Raw genomic sequence first — 23,815 nt, 5'->3', positions numbered from 1 at the left:
AAAATTTTGTAATCTCTAAAAATAAGAAATCAGACTAGAGTGATTCTAGAATCAGTTATTTCAGTGGTTCCACCTGTTCTCCCTGCTGTCCTTGGACTGCCGATTTACTCTTAGACCGGCTCTCACAGTGGCATGGTGGCTGCAGTGGTTCCAAGCTCCAATATAGACTCAGTAATGTCCAGCATCACCACGGACTCATGGAGGGTTCTCCAAGAGACCCTCAGCCGCCTTGCTCTTAAGTCTCATGGTTCACTATGGAGCCACAGACCTACCTACAACCAAACACTGACAAGCACAATGGGATTATACAGTTGGCTTGGATCAGTTAGAATTTAGCTCTGCATAGAAGTTAGTTATATTTTCTAAAGTGTAGATTATACAACAAAACCTGAGCTTTGTAAACCAGGAAGTGTAAAGACATGAATATTGGGGAGTACTGTGCAAAAACGTGCTGAACACATACCTTTGGGGTGCCATGACGTACAGATGTACAATGTGTAATTGGTAACAAACTTACCAACAGTGAAGTGGTGGACTTTACACAACCTCCCCAAGCTCCAATCATCCCACTGCTCAAGCCAGCTACCAACCGTAGTGACACATTCAGCCACTGTCATGATGCCAGGACAGCAGGAGTGGCAGCGGTCACTTCTTTGTTTAATCATCTATTGTCTTCAGTAATACTCTAGGAGGAAGTGGTTTCCACTGGCCAGAAAAAGCTGCTAAACTTACAGTGCTGTATAGTAACCCTGCCTGAATTAAACCTTGTGTGAAAAGGCCAAGTACCTTCCTTCCCCTGGTCTAACACATAGTGTGTCATCTTGGCATGATTTACAGGTCATTTCTGGCTATTTATTTGGCTGACTTTGTAGGTGCCAAAGACAGGTCACAGGGCATGCAACCACTCATAAGTCTATGCAGTGCACTCTGTACCAAAAACAACCTTATCATTATACAACTGGACAAAGAACAGAAAGTAAGGCCCGCCCACCCACCGGCATCAAAAGAGCAACCACATAAGCTCTGGTATACAGAAGACAGACAGCACAGGTCCTGCCCCTGGTCCTTGTCTCAATCATCACAACTGTTGTAAAAGGGTCCTACACACACCACTAGTGCCCCGCAACATAGACACAGCAGAGACTGTTTGGGGAAATCGAGTGGAGGGGCAGTAGGAATGTACCATGCCTCCCCAGCTCTTATCTCTCACAGCAAAGTCTGAGTGTTCCAGAGCTATGGCCCCATGGATGGACCCAACTCTCCCAACACTGCGTATCTATAGGCTCAGGGAGGCAAAGCACTTCTTGGTGACCTTGCCAAAGTGGGAGCTCCCTGCTCTATGAAGTGGCCTGCTTAGAAACAGGAAGTGCAGGAGCCCACCATGTCCTAGTCTATTCAGCTGAGCCACCAATGACCTGCTACACCAGCTCTGTGCTAAGCTACTAGGAGGCGAGAAGATGAGCCTCCAGGTCGTCACAGTTCTCTCTCATCAGGTAGGCAATCAACATGATCCACCAAACCCTCTATTGAACATCTTACTCAATAGGAAGAATTGAGAAATAGTCACATGAAATTTGAATTAACCGAAGGATTTCCTGTATCACCACTCTTCAACATTATACTGGTGGTCTTAGCCAATAACAACAAAAAAGTGAGTGGAAAAAAGATGACTGGAGTATAAGGTGCAAAACTGTCATTGTAGACAACATAATGACCTTGGTACAAAACTCAGGAGACTATTGATAATCTATCAGAAATCAGTAAGTTACTAGATCCAAGGTTGACATACAGAAACTAACGGGCCTACACACCAGCAAGCAGCAGTGAAGACATGTAATAGGAAATGGATACTGTTCACGATCACAAGCAAACCTGTAACTTTTCTGGGAATAAGCCTAATGAAAATGTGCAAGACTGTTAATGAAGAAAACATAGATTTCAATTGAAATGCATAAAAGAAGACATTAAGGAGTAGAAAGATATATCATGTTCATGAATGGGAGAGATCAACACTGTAAGAAAGTTTAATGTATACTTTAATGTTCATTCCAATAAGAATTCTAAGAGTTCATGGCACTCATCGAAGTTATTCTAAAATTCATGCAGTACAATAAGAAAGTAAGACTCACTCTGGCATTTATTAAAATACAAAGCAATAACTGTAAATGCTTGCACAGAGCTCAAAGAGTGCACATTTACTACAATCACATCAGGTTGTCATAAACAGAGCAGGCTGGACGTGTGCTAATTACTGACAGGCCCACACAACAAGCAGGGCAAGGGAGGCCCAGGACAAGAGGAGGCATCAGGCACCTGCAGACGGAGCACGCCTACAGACTCATCAGGAAGCAGCTCTAGACAGCACCAACCCTGGACATCAAATGACAACCACACTAAACTGCTGCCCTAAAATGCTAGATTTAAAGCCCTGCTCCTAAAATAAATACTTAGAAAATAGGACGCTATTATTTTAACTCCAAAACTCTGTCTGCTTCACAGAGGTGGCGATAAGCTGACTGGGGCAGCAGTGAAAAGAAAACAAATGATACCCCTCCCCGAATCCTGTGACCTAGAACCCATCCCTCCGTCCGTGGACCACTGTTTCCTTTACACACCAAATGGGCTAACCCAGTCATCTCAGAACTGCGTGAGCTGGCCGCAGCCTCTGTGCATCTGCAGGAGCTGCTCATGCAGCATCTTAAGCAGAAACCGGAAGTGAGGGGCTGCTATATTTTTCTGTATTTAAGTATTTTTTAATAACAAAAGAACAAGAGGCATAGAGGCTTGAGTTTTCATTTCAAAACACAGACAAAAGACATCATACTAATGATTCAGTACACAAGTGTGAGAAACAAAATACTAAGCGAGAGAGGAGTGTAGGGTTGTTGTAATTCCAAAATGAATGATGAACTGTCAATAACCCAGAGCAGCATGTAATTCATGTCCAATGTTTCCTACTGGACATGAATTACATGCCTGCTCTGGGTTATTGACAGTTGCCAGATGCAACATAAGACTCATGAAATTAGATAATTTTTTTAAAAAACTTTTTTTTTCCTGAGATGCCAAGAGGCAAAAATACAGCACTTTTAATGGGCAACAGACCCTGTCCACAGTGCCCGGCTCCCGCACTGCATGTCCTTCCAGCTGGAATGTCACACAGAAGCTCCTCTTAGGTGGCATCTGGGGATCAGGCACCAGTCCTAAAATATACAAAGTGGCACCTCCCACTGGGCAGAGGTCACTGGGCTACATGGTCCTTTTAAGTCCTAGGGTGTCCCCTCGGGTCACTGCTTGGCCTTCTTCACAATGGTGCCCACAGCAGAGATGACGGTGGTCTTGGAGCCGCTGGCGCTGGTGGTAACTGTGGCAGCAGCTGGCAGGGTGGCCATGGTGGTGAGGATGGCATGCTGGGCTATCCTCGTCACTGGGGTAGCCAAGTCCCATTTGCTCTTTCTCTTTTGAGCATCTGCAACAGTTGTGCTGGCGGTGGTCGTGGTGGTGGCTGTGGCAGTGGTCATGGTGCCTTTTTGGTGCCCAACAGAAACTCAGTTTTCTTTCGCTCCTTTTTGGCCTTTTCCAACTTGTCCATCTCAATCTTCTTGGCCTTGGCTAATTATTTTTTAACGGGTTCAGCTTTCTACAGTGAGCTTTTGTTTTCTGGGTTTTAAAATGGAAATGCATCCGTCTGGCTTTAAAGGACCCTGAGCCCAGAGGCATGCAGTCCTTGCATAAGAGTTTCCACACCTGGAGCACCTGCTGCCCAAGGACTAAAGAACCAGAATCATGATTAAGATGCAAAACCCATCCCAGCAGGCAAAGACAGACCTACTTCCTCACAGGCCCCTCTGCCTCCTACAGTGTGAGGACTCTGCATTTTCTTCATATGCTTCAATCAAAGCAATGGCCAGCTCTTCCCCAGGCACCTATTTGGCTCCCTCCCTTGTTCCATCAGACCTTTGCTCAAATAACGTCCTTCAACAATGCTAAAGAATCAATCACTCAGTAAATATTTAAGTGAAAAAATAATATTTTAAAATAACATTAAAGGGAAAATTAGTTCACACCTAAATGCATGTTCAATTAAATCTCAACTGAGACCTACCTATTGTTTTTTCCATTACTAACTTGGACTACCCATTAGGAAGGAACAAAACAGCTCCTGTTGGTAGTAAGTTGCTATGCATTAACTTTATTTCTGTTAAATAAATAACCTAAGCATTAAAAAAAATCACCACAGACTGAATGCTGAAGCAGACCTGAGAATCCAGCTATCATCTCTCATGGCTGATAATTAGACATGTGCAAAAATATGACATATTTCTGATTTTTAAAAAATATACATTTTAGCTTTTCATAAAATAGGTGGTGGGTTACTGTCATTATTTTTGAATGAATTAATAAACACTTAAAATGTTAAGGCTATGCACAGTAGCTCACACCTATAATCCCAGTGCTTTGGGAGGCTGAGGCAGGCAGACCCATTAAGCCCGAGTTTGAGACCAGTCTGGGCAACAAAGCGAGACCCCATCTCTACACACACACAAAAATTAGCTGGTATGGCGGCATTTACACCTATGGTCTCAGCTACTTGGGAGGCTAAGATGGGAGGATCACCTGAGTCTGGGTAGGCTGCAGTGAGCTGTGATCATGCCACTGCACTCCAGGCTGGGTGACAGAGTGAAACCCTGTCTCAAAAAAAAAAAAAATCTTTTTAAAAATTCGACATCCAGGCTATACCCCACCCAATACTCTAATCTGATCCTTTGGGGATGGGTGGGACCTAGACATCATTATCTTTATAAATCTCCCCCAGGTCACTCCAACTTGCAGCCAAGTTTTAAAACCAGTGCCCTAGAGCAATGGTTCTCAGGTTTGATGGTGAGAACCAATGATGCTGTCCTTAACAGCATCACCTGGAGAAGCTGGTAAAAATCCAGAGGTCCAGGCCCATGCAGCTCAAGCAGGCCTTGCCTGCACTGTTTCATACTTCCAGGGAGCTGACGCTGCCCTGCACTGAGTGGCAGCACGGGCTCCTTTGCTTGGCTCAGATCCTGGCATATGAGTTGACCTAATCATTTCTTTCCAGAAAAACTGGGCTCACATTTGCTTTTTGTAAGTTTCATTACAGCAAAATAACCACACTTGTCTAACAAACAACAATAAATGTACTGCTTTTAACTAAACAGACTCTTACTCAAAGGACTCTTAGTACAAGGGACAGATGATCTGCATGGCACAGACATACCCTGGCCTCTGCAGGACACAGCAGCCTGTCCTGTCTCCCTGAGGGGCCTCCTTCTCATAACTGCTGCACAGCCAGGGAAGGCCTGTCTCCCAGTCACTGGATAACAGCTGCTGAAATGTTCTCAGAGGCTGGTGTTCTCATGGTTATGAATCTACAGTTCCTGGCTACAGAATGCATTTCTCTTGGCTCACTTTTGTTGTCTCTTTAGAGTTGAGGGCTGCCACTCATGACTTACTTCTCCCAGTTAATCAAAGCAAGTGAGACATTGGCTCATCCAAATGTTAGGAAGTAAGTTGGGGATGGGGAGTCAGCTATTGGTTGGACTTCAGGTGGCAGAGAAGATCTGAAAAGGGCTCTTACTATTTGCCCCACGTGGTGTCACCTGCCTTGGAGATCAAGATTAAGGTATCATCTACAGGACTGCAAGTCCACAGAGGGCATACAGACTTAAAGACTGTCTGGGTCTCTGTGCTGAATTACCTTCCATCCTACACATTTGTCAAAAAAGAGCAGAACTTGCATTTTCTGTACAAACTTAGTTTACTCAAAAAGGAGAAAGGCTCCTTGAAACCAGCTCATAGCATTGGGTTCTATGTCCCCACCCAAATCTCATCTCAAATTGTAATCCCCATAATCCCAACGTGTCAAAGGAGGGACGTGTTGAGAGGTGATTGGATAATGGGGGTGGTTTTCCCCATGCTCTTCTCAGGATAGTAAGTCTCACGAGATCTTATGGTTTCATAAAGGGCAGTTTCCCCTGTACTCACTCCTCTCTCTCCAGCTGCCTTGGAAAGAAGTGTCTGCTTCCCCTTTCACCATGATTATAAGTTTTCTGAGCCCTCCTGCAGCCATGCAGAACTGAGTCAATTAAACCTCCTTTGTTTATAAATTACCCAGTCTCTGGTAGTATCTTTACAGCAGTGTGAAAATGGACTAATCAACCTAGCTTTTAACAGGTTACAAAAAGGTTTCAGGTTCCCCACTTTCTTCCCAAATTTCTGTTTCCATGGTTGAAAGGATAAGACACTTTTTTTTTTCCAAGATGGAGTCTTGCTCTGTCACCCTGGAGTACAGTGGCATGATCTCAGCTCACTGTAACCTCCGCCTTCTGGGCTCAAGCAATTCTCCTGCCTCAGCCTCCCAAGTGGGTGGGACTACAGGTGTCCACCACCACACATGGCTAATTTTTGTATTTTTTAGTAGAGATGGGGTTTCACCATGTTGGCCAAGCTGGTCTCGTCCTGACCTCGGATCCGCCTGTGTTGGTCTCTCAAAGTAATGGAATTACAGGCGTGAACCTGAGCCACCTCACCTGGCCTAGGAGGCTTTCTTGTTACTCAGGGAACTCTGTATGATGGAGGAGAAAAGGACAGAGCTCTCTGTTGGCCTCCAACTTCTTCAGCCTTCCCCTGGAAAAATAAAAATGCACTTCTGATACAGCAGGCATTTAGTACTGCCACTGAGACTCTGGGCAGAATCTAGGTGAAAGATGCAGTGCAACTAAATTTACCTTATTTGTATCTCCTATATGCCTAACACTGTGATAAACCCTAAAGACACAACAATTCATTCTCCAACACACTTGGGGAGAGAAAATCGTGGCTTCCATAATTAGATCTGGCATTCCACCAAAGGCACTAACCTCAGGGTGCCGGGGATAAAGCACCACGACCGGCACCATGTCAGGGATAACGCACCCCCCTAAAAGCTTCTCCCCATGGGCAACCTGGATTAGAGAAGACTGCCTGACGGGCTGGGAGCTCTGCACACTGCCTGGGACCAAGTGGTCATGAAGACGGGGAAAGGGCCTGGCACCAGTGATCACTCACCCAGTGTTTCAAACTTATTATGATATATTGAAAGAACCAGTTCCAGAACTCCCCGAGAAATAAAGAAACTTGTTCTTTCAGTTAGCCAAGACTTTAAAAGTGCATTCCTGTTATGTGTAAAAAGGAGCTATATAGGGGATCGGTGACCATGGGAAACATGAGAGCTTGTGCCTGCTAACCCTGTCCCTAATGTGACCTATGTGCAAAAGGGACTGAGTAACAGCTTCTGGATCTTAAAAACCTCCATCACTGGACAATATTGTCTGGCCAGAATAGGAAGGGGTATGACAGTCCTGGTGGGAAAGCTAAACTGTTTGGGACAGAAGGTATATAATGAAACCAGTAAAACAGTCACTTAGTGGAGTTTAAATAGAACCAAGACCAACCCTTTCCAGAAGTTTCCCACCTTACAGGCTGCCTGGACACACCTGGAACTCCACCAGGACTGGGTAGCGCCTCCTGGCTTGTACTGGATATGTGGGCACAGGGCCTACACCCAACTGCCAAACCAGTGGATGGGCAGTTGTGTTCTTGGTACCATCAAGCCCTCTTTCTATTACCCATAAAAACTGGAGAGTTGTTAGGTTTTCCTGTCAATTCCTAGTGAGACAAGAGAAGCCTCGTTACAGGGGAGGGGACTGGAAAGATGATAAATGGCCCCTGAGAGATTAATACGATCCTATGGGCCAGCCATATGGGCAGAGGACAGCTCATGGGGCTATCATACTCCAATCTACATGCTTAATCGAATTATTCAATTTCAAGCTGTCCTAAAAATCCTGACCAACAAAACTGGCCAAGCTCTAACCACCCTGGCATGGCAGGAGACCAAAATGAGGAATGCCATCTACCAGAATAGACTGGCTTTATATTACTTACTGGCAGCTGAAGGAGGGGTATGTGGAAAATTCAACTTAACCAACTGTGGCCTGCAAATAGATGACCAGGGTCAGGTGGCTGAAACTATTGTAAGGGACATGACAAAACTGGTGCATGTACCTGTACAGGCCTGGCATGGGTTCAACCCTGACTCAGTGTTTGGGAACTGGTTTCCTGCTACAGGAGGGCTCAAGACCATTATCATAAGTGTGTTACTGATAATAGGGCATGCATATTTCTTCCCTGATTTAATGTCCTTGCTCCTTCAAAAGATAAAAGGATTTATTACTGCCGTGGTTCAAGAAAAAACGTCATCACAGGCCTATAACATGAACCACTACCAATCTGTCTCACCAAAAAACCCCGACAGAAATGCTAAAGGTAAGAGTGAGAATTCTCAAAAAAAAAAAAAAAAAAAGAGAGAGAGAGAGGTGAGATTCTCAAGGTGGGGGTGAGAGGGAAGAACCCCCTTACCTCCTTCAATTTCACCTCCTCCCTCCCCTCTTCCAGATGGTAAGGAGGGTGAAGGAAAAAAAAATGAAATAAAATACCAAAGAGCTGGGAAAATGACTCCCTCTTTAGTTCCCAGAGTCTCTGCTATCTGTTAACCTTGAAAGAGCTGCAAATGATTGTTAGCTCTGCCGGCTGGAGCCTGGCACTGGTTCATGCCTCCATGTCTCCACGGACCAGGCTGCCTCCTGGAAACACCTCGGCGAACAAATAGCTCATTGCTTTTGTCTTGTCTCTGCATGCCCCCCTCCCCTGCTGACCCCAGCTCACGCTGCATATGAATTAGCAAATCAATGAAGCCAAAATATTGTAAGGTCGGATGTCCAGCAAACAGACAATTACATAGTTCTGCCTCAGTTTCCCCTTTAGCTTTGTAAGCCTATAAAAGGGGAGAGAAGCTGCAGCTTGGGGAGCTCAGTGAATGAGGCTTCCAGCTGAATAAAAAGCCACTTCCTCAGTTCTGTGTTCAGTGTTCGAGAGGTTTGTTCCCCACCACTCCTGCTACAAAGGAGAGTCCCTGATGGGCCAGAGCTCTGCACACTGCCAAGGACCGAGTGGTCATGAAGATAGGGAAAGCACCTGGCACCAGCAAGGAGCTGCTCCTTGATAGATGGGATCTGTACACCACCCTCAGCGTACCTGCCTTTTATAGGTGTAAAGGGAGCAGAATCTGTAAAAGTGTAACAATCATTTTCTCTTTAGCCTCCCCCATACATGGCTTTTAACCCAATTTACCCTAGGAATTCATTATCTATGGAAATATCAGCATTTGTTTCAATAGCAGAACAGGATAAATAAGGAACAAGCTGTTTCTATATTCAGAAATAGGATTGTGCAGAAGAAACAGGTTCATCTTTGTTTTTTCATTTATAAAGGACTGATCCATGAGGCCCAGCTCTAGTGCTCTGCTGGAGAGTCAGAAACACAACCTTCTGCCTGGGAGAGCTGACGGCTCCAAAGAAGAGCTTTCACCTGAAGGCATTCTCATCCCCAGAGAACATTGGGTGGTTTCTGCAGACATTTTTGTCTGTCACAACTAGGAGTGGAGGGTGTGCCCCTGGCATCTAGTGGGTAAGCCCAGAGGATGCTGCTAAACATCCAGCAATGCACAGCATAGTCCCCACCATAGAGAACGGCCAGCCCCAAACACTGTGAGTGCTACGGGTAAGACTCTGCTGATGGCAAAGGTCTTCAGAGTGGGGTCCTAGAGCAGCACTGGGAGCGCCACCTGGAACCCCACTAGAAATGCACACCCCCAAGCCTCACCCCAGACCCGCCTGCCAGCAATTCCAGGAGGGCCCAGCCACCTTTGCTTGGGCAAGCCCGCCAGGTGCTGCAACATGCCTCAAGTTTATGGAAGTAAGAGGCCATGACGTGGGGAATCCTGACACTTTCTGATGCTGGACGGTGGTGGAAAACAGGAGGAAGAGACGAAAGGATGGAGCCAAGCTGCCATCTGTGCTTCTTCCTCTTCTGTGGGCTGCAGCTGAGAGACTGAGCTTGGGATGGGCAGCAAAGGAGACACCTGAGTAGGCAGCTCTTGCCCCCTGACCTACGTGGGCTGTGGAAGGCCTCGTCCACATGGGTGGCATCCTGGCATCACAAGTGCAGGATGCAAGGGGCGCACTCACGATGCTGTCCAGGCTGACTGGGTCTGGTAGGGGTGCACTCACCATCCTGCCCGGGCTGACCAGGTCTGGTAGACCCTGTGCAACTGGCCTGATGCTGGCTTCCATGGGAGCTCACGGAGTCTCTTGAGGTCTGGCTGGATTCCTTCAGGTGTTGGCATGGGCTCTTTGCAGCCCTCATGCAGTGCTAGCTTGCTACTAGGGTGACCCACACCCCCAAGCTCCCCAGAGAGCCCGTTAGATAACCCTGGGCATTTTTACCACCTGGGAACTTGTAATGGCTTAAAAAACCAAAACACCAAAAATACCATAAGTCTTCCCTCTGCATTCCCATGCGGTACCACCAAGCTGACTCACCCTGGGGCTGGGATGGCTCTCTCTGCCCTTTGCTATGGCTCAGAAAGACCAGTACCACCCAAAGAAAACTGGGAGAATAACAGGGAACCATCAAGGCTGTGAGTTAGGTACAAATGGTGATGAGGAGAGGGACAGTGGGTTGGCCTAAATCTCAGAGAAGCAGGGTTTCTGCCTGACTATGGAAAACCAATGGTATGGAAAACTATGGGGAAGAAAAAAGGAAACTTTTTTTTTTAATTATAACACTGAAAACACGAAGCATCTATAAACAACCCATAATATCCTGCATTCGCTTTTCTATTTTACTTGATTTCTTGGAAAGGTCGCTTTGCTCCAGATATGCATTTGCACAGTCAGGTATTCTGAGCATCTCCTTTCTGTTTTCAACACTGTATTTGGGGGCCAAACTTTTTGTTGTCACCATATAACGAAGGGTGTGCACTGGGTGGGCTTAAACCAAGCAAAAAATGCCCCATGGGTTACAGGGTGGCAAGCAGGCCCAACGCAGGGCAAATCCTGTGACCCAGGCTACTTAGTCACCACTGTGGAAGTGACTCAGCTCTGTCTGCTTTCTGCTGCATGTCAACCCCTCTAGGCTCTGTAGCCTGCAAAAGAATGTCCCACTAGCCTCCTGTGTACCACACCCCCACGCGGGGCAGGGGCAGGAGTGCAGCTCAGTTATTAGGCCCACAAAGGTTTCACTGAAGTGGGGTGACTCCCCAAAAGCATGTCTGGATCCCACTGCTAACAAAAGGAGCTGGGGAGGCAGGGACAGACCATGGGCAGCCACTGCAGCAGGCACCAGACGGCCGCACTGCAACCTCACATAACTGGTCTAAGCCATCTCTACCTGCGGAAGCCCGGGGAAAGGTACTAGAAAAAGTGCCCTGGCGCTACCTCCACAGCAGCAAAAGAAAGCAGTGGGAGCAGGGTATGCTTCAGAAAGGCCTGGAGTGAAGGCTGGAATGGGCTGACAGTGAGACAGGGATCCCGAAAACAGTGGAGATGTATGGAAGAAGGGCCAAGAGAGTCGGGCTCAGGGTGTTAGAGGTGTGCACTAGTTAGGTCATAGTAAAATGAAAGGAGGTGAGCAGTGCTGTGCAGGCCCAAGAGAACCCATCCATCAGGCAAGGAGAGAGGCCACTTCAGAGCTCTGTGAGAGCACACATCCTGCCTCCTTTATTCCTGTCTCAGCTAGAAACATCCAGAAGGTCATCCAGATGCCACAAAAGACCCTTCAGAATGCCATACCCAAATGAGGCTGTTCTGTGAACTGGATCAGCTAGAGAGACCAGCTTCTACTTCCTCAAACACGATGATCTGTCAAGGACAAGGTGGGACGACTGTTAGATTCAAGTTCTGCCTCTGGGTGGACTGGGGCATAGGTGCCATGGGCAGAGTTCACCTCTTTTGTTGCAGAATGAAGCCATAGTGCTGTCTGGATATAGGGCTTTCTGGGGACCTAATGACCAGTAGCAGCCTCTGTTTTGTCCATTGATGAACACAACTCCTTTCATCCAGCCCTGAAAAAGACTGGAATGGCAGATTCAAGATCTGAGTTCTAGATGTAAAGACAAAAGGGTCTTTACACACACACACACACACACAACATACAACATATAGACACCATACACCACCAACACACCAAATCAGATCATGCAAAGATGGAGGCTGCTTTGGGTTCCTGCGAGAATGCACATCTTCCCTCCTTTGTTTCTGTCTCAGCCAGAGCTATCTAAACAGGATGGATAATCAACTGGGTCCCTGGATGGGAGGTGCCCCAGCGAGCTCTGTACTGCCACTGGCTTGGGCTTAGCTTGGCACCCAGGCCTCATGGGAGAGGGCTCTGATTTCTAACAAGTCTCCCTGTGTCTGCCCCAATCCAACAGAGACTGTGGATTCCCTTTTACCATCAGGTATTCATCAAAACACACTGGTGGGTAAGATGCCTCTAAGCTCACGCTGTAGAACTTTGGGTATGGAACAAATGTATACTGGTATCTATCTTGCCCACCATATCCCTGCCATGGGCTGGATATCTGGGGACTAGTGGATGACTGTCCCCAATTTCCTCATTCAGTGGCTTCTCTAGCCACCTCCACTGGAACACACTACTCACATATCTGTGCCACTTCGGGTAGCTGATGCCCCAATATTCCCTCACATGTGGGTGTCTCAGAGCTGGGGGCCCTGGCCTCTTCCACACCATACTCCTGTGCTCACTGCCCTAAGCTTGGGGTGACAGCAGCAGCGAATGGAGCCCACATTTTCTTTCCATGCTGATGTCCCACCCAGGGGTGAGTAGGCCTTAGTTCTCTACCAGGAACCTTAGAGTGCCACTGTCCTGGTGGCCCTGCCCAGGACAGAACAGCCAGAATGGGCACCATCAGGCACTCTTCTGTACTCCTCTGGGTCTCCCCGACACAACGAGGGCACAGCTGCAGGACTGGCAGACAGCAGGCCTCAGGGCCCTACAGACCCCCAGCACTGAGTCAAGCAAACCCCTGGCTCCCGCTCTCCCCACCCATCCACCCACCCTCCCAGGCCAGGCCTTTCAGGAAAAGAAAGAATCCCTGGTACATTTTATCAGAGACTGCTCTGGGGCAGGAGGCCAATTCAGAGTTTTTTGAGCAGCAAATACTCAGGATGTAAAAGCTCTGCTTACCCATGGCACACACGCCTGTATCTCAGAAACCCACAGAACTCTCCCTCCTCTGAGTTGGGCTCTTCTGTGAGGAGCAAGCTAAAGGGCGGGGAGGAGCAAATGGGCTACCCAGGGCCAGGCCACGCCCTCAACCCACACAGGGCCTGGCAGGGCTACCCAGGGCCAGGCCGCGCCCATATCTCACACAGGGCCTGGCAGGGCTAGAACTTGTTCCTCACTGGGTTGGATACATTTTTCTTAATAGCTGATGGGTGACATGATCCAGGACTCCCATAGACTTCTCTTTCAGAAACACCTGCCAAAGAAAGAAGGCAGAGCTATTAGGTCCTCATTAAGAAAGGGGGGACAGGGGCCTTAGAGAAGCAAAGAAAATGGCAAATCGAGGGGAATAATACTCTTTGACTCCCAGCATAAGCCAGCTGACCGTGAGCTCACAAAATCCAGCTGGAGTTCAAGGGGCACAGTTTTGCCCTGCAGAAGGAGAAGGCTGAGGAAGTGCAGCCAGGATGAACCGGGCCCCAGCTCCACTGCAGGGCAAGGAGAGGAAATTTCAAACACCTGCAGGAAATGATGGAGTAAAGAAAGGTGGAGGATGAACAGATATTGTAAAGAAATGGTGATAAAAGCAAAGGCATGGAGATGTAGAAATGGCAGCTGTTTCTGTGTCTCCCCGCCTTGCCACCTGGGTTCCTCTCTACCACAGATCCCATTTTTGCAGGCTTGATTAACTCTTTTTTTTTTTTTTTTAAACAGGGCGATAGCCCAGGCTGAAGTACAGTGGACTCAATCACAGCTAACTACAGCCTTGACCTCCTGGGCTCAAGTGATCCTCTTGCTTCAGCCTCTCAAGTAGCTGGGACCACGGGTGCACTCCACCACGCCTGGCTAATTCTTTTCCTCATTTATAGAGACAGGGTCTCCCTATGTTGCTCAGGCTGGTCTCAAACCCTTGGGCTCAAGCAATGCTCCTGCCTTGGCCCTCCCAAAGTGTGGAGACTGCACCATGCCTGGCTTCCTATTCTTATTGGAAAGGCTGCTGCCACCACCCTGTCTGGTTTGGGGGTGATCTAAATGTAAACCCGTTCTTTTCTATTCCCTACAGGACTGCTTCAGCCCCAGATGGAGCCACCCAGAAGACTCCACTTGGGCCATGTAACACTAGATAAGGATAAATAATTTGCTTCTTAGATTGTTGAAGGTAAATCACAATTTTTCAAATCAAATTTGACTCTAAAACTGTAACAACTGGATTGTGGGTTTGGATTAAAATATATATGTGTATGTATATATATATATATATATGTATATTCCAGAAATGTTAATTTACATGTTAAAAACATATAAATGTTTATATTATTTAGAAGGACCCCCCAGTACCCTTCCATAGGCTGTTAGGAACAGGGCCACATGGCCAGAGGTGAGCAGCAGGCAAGCCAGCATTACCACCTGAGCTCTGCCTACTGTCAGATCAGCAAGGCACTAGATTCTCGCAGGAGCGCCAACCCTATTGTGAACTGCACATGCGAGGGACCTAGGTTGCAAGCTCCGTGTGAGAATCTAATACCTGATGATCCGAAGTGGAACAGTTTCATCCCGAAACCATCCCCCACCACTGTGGAAAACTTGCCTTCCACAAAACTGATCCCTGGTGCCAACAAGGTTGGGGACTGCTGCTACACACAACACAGAATTCACAGTTTTAGCTTACTAGAGTCTAACTACATGATTGTTTATGGGATACCTACTGCATGACTCAGTATTTCCCTGGGGAAGCATCGCTTAGTGAAAACATAACACTGACCATTGAGGAACTCGGAGAGTTTCACAGGCACGGTGAGCACACGCGGCAGCAGGTGCCATACAGCTGTGGACAGGCTGCCAGGAAGCACCAAGAAAGCAATGTTGAGTCCCGTCCAAACATGGAGCCTGGCTGCTTCCCAGGCATGGGCACAGGTGGCCAGCGAGAGCAATGGAGGGTTGAATGGAGAGAAGCGGCCTGGCGAGCCTGCTGCCTCAGGAAGAAACCCTAATGGTGTATGAGGGAGGCAACCAGCACGAAAGAGAAGAACCACAGGGTGAAGGTGCATGGCCTAGAACAGGAAGTTCAGCTGTGGCGGTCACAACAGAAGACACCAAGGCGAGACGGAGACAACAGCAGCATGAATTTTAAAAGACGAATCGAGCAATATGGCACCAGACAGGGGCCAGTTGAAGAGAAGAAACGAAGAAAGAGGAAGGAGACCACAGGAGCAATATTTTCTGATGGAGGGCTGTGAGTTCATGAAACAGTGTGAGCTGACTTAGGAGCTGACGGCATGAGGAGTTTGGAAGCCTATGCCATGTGTATACACTACCTGAAGATAAATGTCCAGCAAACAGCAGGAAATACGGGTCTGCTGCTAAGGAGAGGAGTGGGGGCTGGAGTCACATGCACACAAAGAAGGCCTTGAAGCCTTGGAGGAAGATGATCTAGGGAGCACAGTGAGAGAAAACAGCTCTGAACCTGGAGTGAGATGAAACCTTCAGCCTCGGCTCTGCGACTCCCTAGCTGAATTTCATTTGACTCCTCTGACATTTCCTTGCTGGGCATAATATCTCAGGTATTTTAAGAGAGAAGAGCCAACTGCAATATATGTAACTTATAAATATTAGGGATTGATGTATAATAGGTATAGGGAATTTATGCTCTTCCAAGATCTCCTTAAAAACACACCATCAGCTCCCTAAAGGTGTGGTGGGCATTCATATGAAAGACTGCACTGGAGAGACAAATGTCAAGAAACTCATCACTTTTTTGAGAATCAAAAAGTTCTGACCGTTGTTTAGACATCCATCCCAGCATCACAGCTGGTCTATGACAAGAGACAAGTGCCCTGTGAGGCCTCTTCATCATCTCCTACCTGCCCCCAATCTCAAACATGACCCCTTGAGGAAAGGAGGCTCCACTGGAGATGTAGGCCCCATAGTGTGTGCCCAGAGGACTCACCGCTCTCTTGGTTCACAGACAGCCTCTCCATGGACAGCAGCTTGGTAGACTGGACCAGCTGTGGCAGAAGCAGGTGCAAACACCAGGCTGCACAGAGGATCGCATAAACCCCCACCCAAAACCCATTTCTCCAAAAGAATGGCCCCAAGACCATCACAAACAGGAGCCTAAAAGAGGAACACTCAACAGTAATCGTTTTTAAGCATGGCATGGAAACTGCCCTTTTTGTTTTCCAAACCAACCTCATGTTAGCTGCACATTCTGAATCTGCTAGCTAGGTATTATGATTTTTTAATGCAAAAACTGACATCAAGAAAAGGGAGTGATTTGTGGGCCTTGCTCATCAGTCCACAGTAGAGTCTGGGTTAGACTCCTGGGTGCAGGAATCCCAACCCAGGTACGCCAGAGCTATGTGTCCCAGCCTTCTCTTCTTCTTTCTACACTACCTAAGAGAAATCAGCTAGCCCATGGTCTAACCAGCTGGAATTATTCATAAATCTGCTTATCTACCACTGCACTGAAGCACCCATGTCTGTTTCTCCTCTACTGGAGTTCTTGTCCAGGGGGTCCATATGCAGTCCCAAGGAAGTATCACTGAACTGCATTTACAACAACACTTCCCCATCCATCTTTCCTTTAAAAAGAGCAACACCCTCCAACTAGTCAAAAAGACAGAAGCAAGAACAACGTGTTCTCCCTCCCTTTCCCTCCCCCAGCATCCTACATAAACCAGTCATCACTTCCTGCGCAGTCTGACTCTAGTGTCTGTTTCACTAATCCTCTTTCTTCATTCCTACTCCCTAAGTTCAAGTTCAGTAGACTTCGATTGGGCTTTGGTGTTCTAGCACCGCCCCAAAACCAGCAAAGAAACCTTTCTGAAATGCAGCGCTGGCCACCCAGCTCCTGGCCCTGCTTTAAAGTAACTTCCAGCCAGGCGCTGAGGCAGGAGAATCCCTTGAACCCAGAAGGTGAAAGCTGCAGTGAGCCGAGATCACATGACTTTACTCCAGCCTGGTGACAGAGCGAGACCCTGTCTCAAGGAAAAAAAAAAAAAAACTTCCCACAACTTTCAGGGAATGTTCAAGCTTCTTAGCATAAAAACATGCATGGCCCTTTGGAACTCGTTGGAGAAACAGATGCCTATACAGCCTGAAACACAGTAAGGAACCAAAAACAAAGAAGATATCAAAGCTATGAGAGTCATGCCAACACTGTATATTTTATAATTTTAAGCAGTGCTATGCTAGAGGTACCTGTGCTAGTTCATCAGAGCCAATGGCACACATCTCTTCCCAGCTGTTTCACCATCATCATGTTAGTAGCTTGAAATTCCCTATGTTCAGAGGATTTACCCTCAGAAATTGGCAAACGATGCTCATCAGAGTTTTTTCTTCCAGACAGCAAGCTGCCAAATACTTCCCAGCAAAGATCAATCCTTATCTTTCAAGATCATAGTGAACAATTTACCACTAAGAGTATATGATGTCTAGGGCTTGCTTTAAAATAAAGGGCAAGGAGGGAAGAGTGGGGTGCAGATTAAACAAGGCTAACCATGTACTGATCAAGTGGAAGCTGGGTTCTGAGCTCATATGGGTTCACTACTATTCTCACTGCTTTTTAAAATTCCATAGGGAAAAGCTAAAAGCACAACCACAAAGGCCCCCCATCTGTGCGGCCAGCTTCCTTCCCAACACTCTCCCTCAAAGACCTTCCACTCCCATCCTAACTGTAGTTCCCCAAAGCGCAGCTTCCTCCACATCTTCACAGTTGGGCCCCTGCAGCTCCCCTCATGCCTTTCCCTCTCCCACGCCTCCCTGCTGTCATCCAGTAGCTCCCACTCATCCTGCAGCTCTCAAAATCACCTCAACTGAAATGTCATGTTGCATCCTGCAACTGTCCAGCATTCTACAGTGACACCAACAGCAGCTGACACATATCCAACTCTCACTCTGCGCCACTGTTTAATTCACTGCAATGCCATGAGGCGGGTGCAATTATTCTCCTCACCTTGACAATGAGGAGACTTAGACAGAGGGAGGTTAAATGATCCCCTCAGGTCTCACAGCTGGCTAAGACAGGAAAAAAGATTTGAACCCCGGCAGCCTGGCTCCAGAGCCTCTGCTCCCTGCACAGCACTGTGTCCCCTTGACAGTGCTGTGTGGCCTTTACTCCTCTGCCACAGGACCCGAGACCTTCCTGTCTCTCCTTTATTTGCCTTTCTTACCCATTAGACTTGGGAGGGCCTAAAACAACATCCTGATAATACAGTTCCCCAAACAGTAATATTCAGTAAATGTTATATAAGTAAGTACGTGCTTTTCCCTAGGCCAGTGGTTTTCAAACTGTGTTCCTCAGAAGCCTAGGGGCAAGTAAGATGTGGCCCAGTAACCAACCTAGAGAAGGGACAGCTGACCCTCATGGAGGAGCTACAGAATTACCACCCCCAATTTATCCAGTGTATGTCTCATGTACTGAATTTTTCAGTAAGTTTGGAGAAAGAGTCCCTCTACTAAATCAGAACCTTGAAAATCATTGCCCTATATCTAGTCAAGGTGCCTTCACTCTAACCAGAGTGACAGAAGAACAACAGTTCCCCTGCTTTTTTTCAGAAAGCAGGGATCTCTTCCCAGCTAGGTCAGGAAGAGGATTCTGCTCCAATCCTAACTGTAGTTCCCCAGTGCGCAGGTTATTAGCTAGGATACTTCCCAGTATCCTGCAATGTTCATATCATTTCTTCAAATTCAATTTTTTTTGAGACAGGGTCTCACTCTGTTGTCCAGGCTGGAGTGCAGTGGCATAATCTCAGCTCACTGCAACCTCCACTTCCTGGGTTCAAGTGATTCTCTTGCCTCAGCCTCCCAAGTAGCTGGGATTATAGGCGCATGCCACCATTCCTGGCTAATTTTTGTTTTTTGGGGTTTTTTTTGAGGCAAAGTTTTGTTCTTGTTGCCCAGACTGGAGTGCAATGGCAGGATCTTGGCTCACTACAACCTCCACCTCCCAGTTTCAAGTGATTCTCCTGCCTCAGCCACCCGAGTATCTGGGATTACAGGCATGTGCCACCATGCCCAGCTAATTTTGTATTTTTAGTAGAGACCAGGTTCCTCCATGTTGGTCAGGCTGGTCTCGAACTATCAACCTCAGGCAATCCGCCTGCCTCAGCCTCCCAAAGTGCTGGGGATTACAGGCGTGAGCCACCGCACCCGTCTTAATTTTTGTGTTCTTAGTAGGGGTTTCACCATGTTGGCCAGGCTGGTCTCAAGTGTCTGACCTCAAGTTATCCGCCTGCCCCAGCCTCAAGTGCTGGGATTGCAGGCATGGGCCACCATACCCAGCCCAAACTCAAATTTCTAATCTGAATTATTATTCTGAATTGTAAAATTAGGAGAAGGAATTAAAATTGCTAAGGATTTTTTGTTTCCCAATAATTTGGGGAATAATTTGTTTTTTGAGCTAAGCCTTCCTCTCCTCCCTCTCTTTTGTTCAAAGACAATCCTGTATATCCGTGTCTTGGAAATGCTCATCAAGTCCAGGTAGGGCAGGACGTCCCACAGTGACATGAAGTATAATTGTATCACTCACTGTCTTATGCATAGCCTTTGGTGGAGGTTCTGGCTGGAGGGCTGTGGGGACCTCTGCAATGAAAAGCAGGTAGTTGGGCCATTCCAAGATTTTCCCCAAAACCAGTCAAGGGCACCTCGCTATCCCAAAGCCACAGGAATAAAGCACCCAGTTGCAGGGCATGACTTCTTAATTCCAGGAAGGGTCATGAGGCAGGCAGTGAGTGAGCAGGACTTCTCTCATAGCCACAGGCTCTGAGGCAGGGTACTCTGCTGTCTTGGAAAAAAGGAGACCTCAGCCCCACCCACGGAACCAGTGCTCTCAACCTCGGCTGCTCATCAGAATCTCCTAAGGCCCAATGAGAAAATACATATGCTCAGATTCCATCCCTTCCTTCCCATTTCGACCAGGACATACTCATCTAATAGCTCTAGAAAGGTCCTGGAACCTCTGAATCTTCAAAGTTCCACAGAGGATTCTAATACACAATCAAGTCTGAGCATCATGGCCCTGGTATCGATCACCAAGAAAGCAAACCCCATATCTCAAGTGCCTAATGATAAAATAAAGTGAACCCACTTTGGGAGGCCAAGGCGGGTGGATCATGAGGTCAAGAGATCAAGACCATCCTGGTCAACAAGGTGAAACCCCATCTCTCCTAAAAATACAAAAAATTAGCTGGGCATGGTGGCGCGTGCCTGTAGTCCCAGCTACTCGTGAGGCTGAGGTAGGAGAATTGCCTGAACCCAGGAGGCGGAGGTTGCGGTGAGCCAAGATCGCGCCATTGCACTCCAGCCTGGGTAATAAGAGTGAAACTCCATCTCAAAAAAATAAAAAAATTAAAATAAACTGAAGCCAACGGACATTCCCAAAAGACCTCCATGCTTTCCCTCACTCTCTGCTTCACAGGACAGAGACCACCTGAGAAGGTTAACTTATCATTTAGCCTGAGGTTGTGGCAGGTACCTTTGACTGGGCTAAAAAACTCTTGAAATGTGAGATACTCGGGTGTATACTCTCCATCCTGTCAGAAGAGCCCCATAGCCTGAAAAGGAGAAAGAAATGTGTCATTTTCCCCCAAGGAAGCCCAGCTTCATTCAGCTTATTTCCCCAGAAAGAAATCAGAGCTTAGTACAGAGCAAAAGCAGCTTAATACAGCAACTCTGGGAGAAAAGCTTCCGGCAGTAGATAAGAAAATGCCGCATCACAGTTAGACCAACCAAGCAGCCAAGCTTTTCAGGGCTTCCACCAGGAGGCAGACAGCACCAATCCATGGGTATCTAATAAGCCAGCTGGGAGCCCAAGGCGCTCTAATGCAGCCGTGTCTCCCTGCCCTTCCATTTCTAACTGAGCTTCCTTCTTTTGCCCTTAACTTCTCAGTCTCTTAGTAGACTTGCAGGCTGGAAAAGACACGTTCATCAATATCCTGGTGCTATTGGCAGATCCAAAGTAACTGCTTCTGTAGGGAACTTCTAAAAGGGGTCTGCACAGAAGATGGACAAGACGAAGCTGCTGATGTCTGTGAAAGCCCCAGAAAGCCGAGATTCTAGTGGCAGGTAAATTTTACTACTGTCAAAAGAAACAAAGGCCAAATCCTCAATCTCCAGCATAAGTTAAATGCAAAACAGATGAACAGTTCCAGAGAGTGTCTTCTGAAGCCTATCCTAAGAAGCTCCAGTCTCAAACGGTGGGGTGGCCTAGGCTGGAGGCAACTCTGGGGGGCGAGTATTGCCATAGCTGGTGAGGGGCGTAAGTGTTCAGAGGTGCAGCTCCGCCCATGAAGCCAAAGTTGGTGCCACCATGAAACCAAAGTTGGTGCCACCATGAAACATACAGAAGTTGAGGGAGAACCTGAGCTTGACCATTTCCCACATGTCCTTCATCAGCACTGCACATAGGCAGGAAGAAAAGGGAAAATGGGGAAGATAACTAGATTTGTGAAAACTAATCACCCACCCCATGGATTTTTCCAAACCATCAAGACCTAAATATTCAAGATCTACCAAAATCTCGTGCCCAGAAAATGTGTGTGATTAGCCAAAATTTGCTGGGAAGGATTGGTGGAGTTATGATCGGTACCAGTTTCAGAACCCAAAGCCATTTATTAATTTCTCCATTGAGTTTCCATTTTGTAGATTTTCTTTCTAGCACATGAACTACATGTATCAGACACTGGCTTGTGCCTCTCTGTCTTAGGCTGAGTGTTTCTTACTAACTTCTAATCAGGAACTGATCTTAAATTATGGAACCCGGAACATTTACTTTCAAACTCCATTTTATTTATTTATTTTCTTTAGAAATGGAGTTTTGCTCTTGTCACCCAGGCTGGGGTGCAATGGCATGATCTCAGCTCACTGCAACCTCCGCCTCCCAGGTTCAAGAAATTCTCCAGCCTCAGCCTCCTGAGTAGCTGGGATTAAAGGCATGCACCACCACACCTGGCTAATTTTTGTATTTTTGTTAGAGACAGGGTTTCACCATGTTGGCCAGGCTGGTCTCAAACACCTGACCTCAGGTGATCCGCCCGCTCTGGCGACCCAAAGTGCTGGGATTAGTGGCGTGAGCCACCTGCACCCAGCCCAAACACCATTTTAATGATTACTCTCAATTCACCAAAGAATACCATAGAATCAAGATCAGATAATCTGGGACCAGATCCTTTTCTACTTGGGCCAATACGTGGTCACTGAATTTCCCTATTTGTCAAAACAACTTATTCTTAATTACTTTAATAGCCTCAAAAAATATAATTACAATGGAAGCCCTATTAAATATAAATTTCAAGTAGAGTGATGTTGGAGTGCTTGTTCTCTGCAGCCATTTTACCTGCACAGATGTCTGTGAGGTGTCTAGTTAATCACATTGATATTTGTAAATACAAAAGATCTAGGAGCCTTATTCCCGAGATCTGAAGTACACTGATCACAGAGAAAACAGGCCCATGCCCTCCATAGCCTGCATTCTCCCAAGACAGAGACTACCAAGTGCTCACTGTGTAGCTCCAGGGTGCACCAGATACCACCCCACAAGTCAAAAGAGCTCGCTGTATATACCATCATCAGGATGGGGCTAAGACTCAGAAACACCAAGTGTCAATTTAGAAAGGTAAATACAATTCAGAAGCCTTGAGTTGCTTAGAAGGGAACTGTAAAGTCCAGCTGTCACATCCCCACCCCCTGTGTAACTCAGAGCACCCCTCCTCATTCACCAACTCTGAATTCTACTCTCCCATTCTCACAGTGTCTTCCAGGTCCCATTCTTGTGGTTTCTCTGTTCCTCTGGCCCAAGTCTTGATAAAATCAATTGCCAGTTCAAACATTCCCCCTTCTAGAACTTTCTGGAAATAGAATCTAGAACTTTCTAAAAATAAAATCTTCCATTTCCTCCTGTGACCAATGTAGACTGAGGTTTAGTAAAGAAGTACTGACACAGAGGAAGCACTAAAAATGTTCAACAAGTAAGTACTGAAACTGCTAACTCCCATTAAATGAGAACTCCCCACACCCTGTGTTCCTACATGTCGCCCAGCTCCCTCTCCTCACTCTGCCATCATGAGTTACCACTAGTCCCTCCATCTTCCCAATCCACTGACATTTACTAGCCTGTCTACTCAGTCTGGACTCCATTCTTGGCCCTTCTAATTTTGCTTCTACTTGTACCTTAATCAGTCCCTTGAATTTCTGTTCTCATTACTGTCACAATCACCAACTCTGGGACCCTACCAACCAGCCCCTTGCAGCATCCATGCTCATGCTGAAGCTGCCAAATAGTTCAAAGAAAGTCATAAAACACTGCCAACTCAATCTACAACAATATCACGTGATCTGACCTTATCTTTATCCATAGTTTTGCCTGGAAATCTTATACTTAAATATTTACACATTCTATTGGATTCCAAAAATAATGTTCTTAATCCTTTAAGACAAATTAAACTGAAGCCTGTGGTTCAAACTCCTACAACTTCCTCCTAGTTTCACAGGAGCCCAAAAATCATGGTGCTATTGTCTGAATGTTTGTGTCTGCACCAAAATTCATATGCATCCCCTGCCAAATGATGCTATCAGAAAGTGGAACCATTGGGAGGTGATAAGTCATGAGGGTAGAGCCCTCTCGAGCGGGATCAGGGGGTCAGTGCCCTTACAAAAGAAGCCC

General features: G+C 46.9%; 1 long non-coding RNA gene across 1 annotated transcript; it reads right to left on the bottom strand.

The window, feature by feature from the left end:
* Positions 1-3,525: 3,525 nt before the first annotated feature.
* Positions 3,526-22,943, bottom strand: LOC103796094 (uncharacterized). The gene is made up of 6 exons (XR_001914601.4): positions 22,902-22,943; positions 20,630-20,708; positions 13,301-13,411; positions 13,117-13,194; positions 11,857-11,984; positions 3,526-11,771 (listed from the first exon to the last, which is right to left on the bottom strand). It is a non-coding gene; the product is annotated as an uncharacterized LOC103796094 (long non-coding RNA).
* Positions 22,944-23,815: the final 872 nt, after the last annotated feature.

This window comes from Callithrix jacchus, chromosome 10 (assembly GCF_049354715.1).
Source record: "Callithrix jacchus isolate 240 chromosome 10, calJac240_pri, whole genome shotgun sequence".
Taxonomy (NCBI): Eukaryota; Metazoa; Chordata; class Mammalia; order Primates; family Cebidae; genus Callithrix; species Callithrix jacchus.
This window is presented reverse-complemented; position numbering and strand designations above follow the sequence as displayed.